Source organism: Pavona decussata, unplaced genomic scaffold (genome assembly GCF_977016875.1).
Source record: "Pavona decussata unplaced genomic scaffold, jaPavDecu1.1 SCAFFOLD_115, whole genome shotgun sequence".
In the NCBI taxonomy this organism is placed as follows: Eukaryota; Metazoa; Cnidaria; class Anthozoa; order Scleractinia; family Agariciidae; genus Pavona; species Pavona decussata.
The window spans coordinates 2898-6881 of NW_028145529.1; the positions used below are offsets into that span (position 1 = coordinate 2898).

At 39.7% G+C, this 3984-nt stretch overlaps 1 pseudogene across 1 annotated transcript; it reads left to right on the forward strand.

Moving 5' to 3' along the window:
• Positions 1 to 548: 548 nt before the first annotated feature.
• On the forward strand, positions 549 to 3499 carry LOC146469841 (microfibril-associated glycoprotein 4 pseudogene; annotated as a pseudogene). Its single transcript, XR_014867113.1, has 3 exons — positions 549 to 804; positions 1397 to 1786; positions 2657 to 3499. The product of XR_014867113.1 is annotated as a microfibril-associated glycoprotein 4 pseudogene (transcript).
• Positions 3500 to 3984: the final 485 nt, after the last annotated feature.

The window sequence follows — 3984 nt, forward strand, 5'->3', positions numbered from 1 at the left end:
ATCGCGTTTGTTGTTTCCATAGGATTAAAGAGTCTTATTTTTGGAAATTAAAAATGTATCTCTAGCTAGCTTTCCGAAAGCCGTCTCTGTTGGAGAAAGGGACTGCTAGCAGTGTACTCTCTTCCTTCTCAGGTTAACTTTATTGGTAATTCCGCTGACCAGTAGAGGCCCTCGACTGTTGGTTACTGCGCGCGCAAATACGTTCGCACTCGGGTAGACCGAGGGTCACTGAAACAGTTCAGTTTCTAGGAAATATGGCTCGCTTAACTCACCAAATGACTTGCTTTCCTGGCTACGTATTTTGTTGCTGCACATATATTTGAGAGTTTCAGATTTCCCATTTTCCCTGGTAAAGACTTTACGATCCGGTGGATTGCACACAAATAGGGGGAGGAGACTGCTGACATTTCAGACTAAAAAAATCCATCCTTCTTGTGATTGGTGTAAGTCTGAAACTAGATCCCACATTTTCATTGATTATCTTTACAAACAAACGCCACTTTCAATAGCAACATTGAATTCGTTTAATTCATTTTATTGAGCACGCAATGGGGCTTAGACTTACTGCCAAAATGAGGTTTGTTTTGCTTGTCTGCGTTGTTAATTCTTTATCACCAGTGGTGGACTCAGCGCCAACACAAAATCAGAATCTCTTAGGTCTGAGAGCGACATCGTGTAACATAAATATCAACACTGGACCGAACAAGAAGCTTCAGGGTATTATCTTGGGAATGAAACAACAACTTGATGAGATTCAGAAGGAACTCAGAAATTTAACAAGGAAACCAGAAAATGACTCCAAAGGTCAGTAAATCTGGGTTTGCTAATATTCTTTTGTCCTTTTTGATGTGAGTAACGGGAACTACTTCAAAGGGCCTGCGACGAAGAATGTTTCTTGTTATCTTGGCGAGGAAAGACACAAAGCTTGACCTTCGGAATATGACTCCCGGAACTCTTGTGGAAACGTAATCTATATGTACTGCTTATCACTCCAAAGATACGCGGATAGTAAACCGTGATTAAAATTTATAGCTATGGATATAAAACCTTTATTATCAGGTGTCCATGACATGCGAGTCATGTAGCTAGTTTCTTGAATGTAAATACCAAGTTTTGAAAAAAAAGTTTCTTTTTTAAAAAAAATTCGATAATTGAGGAAGTTGAAAGATTGCTACGCATTCCGCAGCACACTTCCGGTGGAAGGTTACTGTATGTATAATTTAACTGAACCTATCTGGGCCGTTTACAAACTGAATTTATGTGTTTGCTCATGAATCCCTTGATATTCTAGTAAACTAGTATAGCATGGGGTATAATAATAAGAAAGAAATCCATATCCGAAAGAACCACTTTCCCCGGTTCGCAACATTATTTGCCTTTGCCTTTACCTATCTAGATTTGCATCACTACAAAAACTGTGCTGAGGTGTACAAATCTGGTGAAAGAATCAGCGGTGTTTACACAATCGACCCTGATGGCTCAGGTGCCTTTGATGTGTTCTGTGACCACACTTCACCCGGTGGGGGGTGGACAGTGTTCCAAAAGAGACTGGACGGCTCGGTTGATTTCTACCGCGGCTGGAACGAGTACAAACGTGGCTTTGGTAACCTGAATGGCGAGTTTTGGCTCGGACTGGAAAAAATTTACCATCTTACTAAGAGTGGACGATACAAACTTCGTGTGGACCTTGAAGACACCACAGGAAGGACAGCTTATGCTGAGTATGACATGTTCGCAATAACGAGCGAGAGGACTAAGTACCAGCTAGGGATTGGATCATATTCAGGTAATAAGCAAGTTCTGTTAATACACAGCTATTTTTTTTTTTCAGTAAAATTGATGGAACAACTCGCACCTCTTTCTCGATCACTTAAAATTAAAGCTAATCAAGCCCCTCGTGACGTCAACTTCCAGTTAAGACCTGCTGCTTCATGAATTTGCCTTAACTTGTACCGTAAATCCTCTAATAATCCCCCCTTTTTCTAGAGGGAAAAAATATTATTAAGCCCTTCTCCCCTCCCTCCCTTTTTCAGTTTTACAATGAAACTAATAAATGACAGAGTGTATTAAATCCCGAACATAAAGTTTAAATTTGCACTCTTCTCAGCACAGTTTTTTCATTAGAAGTAACTGCTCAAAACACACTAATTTGTTTGTGATTTTCGGCAGCATGACTTCCAACTTCATGTACTTGAAAATTTTCTATTTGCTGTATAATTCCTTATGGAGAATCGAAACCGTCTTGTAAGCTGGTTGTTTGAAAAAGTCACTATTGCGCTCCCGGAACCACAAGAACATCATCCTCGAGAAACTTCTCTCCAGTCGGTGAAAATTGTACATCACGACTTTCTCGCGCTCAGCAGTCCGGCGCTCCATCTAATGAGCTAACTGGGAAGCGCTTGCCATTTGTCGCAGACGTAATTATAAATCTCTCTAATAGGCTGATTTGGAAACATAACAGTAACGTCAGTTGACAACGGCGCGCGCATCAAGAATACCTATAAGCAAGAGCCTATTCCGCGCGCTCTTGCGTCCTCAGCTGACGTTCCTGTTCTGTTGCCAAACTTCTCTAAAAATCTTAACTGCGGGAGACAATGCATCCGCTAAGTGAGCATGTTGTCACTATTTTCGCCCCCTTTTTTTACTCTTTTTGTAGGAACAGCCGGTGATTCTCTCTCCTATCACCGTGGTCACCCGTTTTCGACCAAAGATCAGGATAATGACAACTGGTCCAAACACTGTGCCGAACATTTTAAAGGAGCCTGGTGGCATGAGAGCTGCCTTTACTCAAATCTGAATGGCCCCTATCACCATGGAACGATTTCAAATGCATACCAAGGTGTGGTCTGGTATCACTGGAAAGGAGCCAGCTACTCACTGAAGAGGGCTGAAATGAAGATCAGGCCAGTTACCTTTTAGCACAGAAGAAAGTTTGTCTTAAGTTTATCCAAGTAGAAAGTTAGATAATAACGATTTATTTGTCAAATCGAATATATTTGCTTTATTCTTCTAACATACAGCTATTTCAATTAACGTTGTCGGTTCAAAGCATGAAGCTAAAAGACAAGACCGAAAGTTTACGTGGGATTTTTATGAATAAATTCATCAAAATCAGTCATGCCTAGAGAAAACAATTGGCTGTAATTAGCAGTACAATGATCTGCACGTGCAGGGATGTTTTGATGAAATTATTCATAAAAAATTATCCTAAAAAACATTGCGGTCTTGTCTTTTAGCTTGATTTTAATCCGACAACGTTAATTGAAATAGCTGTAAACCGTGAAAATTTGTGTTAGAATCCCATGAAGTTCAAAACTTTGTAACAATAAGCAATTATTCGTATAGCTTTAATAAAACACAGTAATTAACGCACCGATTTATCCGCCGGTTCGTTTAGTAGGCTAATTCAATGACATGGGACAATTACACCTAATGTAAAAATGGCTGTCATTTCAATATTCTTTTGTTTGTAGTCACTGATTAGCCTCACCAGCCTCCACCGAGGTAAAATTGTTGTAGTTGTAGGTTTCCCTTTTGCGATAGGATCAGCTTCAAGGACATTTTGCATAGACAATTCTCGAATGATTACTGAAGAAAATCACCTCTCACTTTACATCACACCACTTTCTGTGCCAAAGAAAAAATCCATCCTTCTTGTGATTGGTTTAAAATATCTGAAACTAGATTCCACATTTTTCCACTGATTCTCTTAACAAACAAACGCCACTTTCAATAGCAACATTGAATTCGTTTAATTCTTTTTTCATTGAGCACGTAATTAATTAAACTTAGACTTACTACCATCACGGGGTTTGCTTTCCTTGTCTGTCTATCGCCAATTCGAATCTCTTGGATCTAAAAGCGACATCGTGTAATATAAGCATCAACACTGGGTCGAACCGAGAAGCTCGAGGATATCCTGTAGGGAATGAAACAACGACTGGATGAGATTCAGAAAGAACTCAGAAATTTAACAAGGATGGT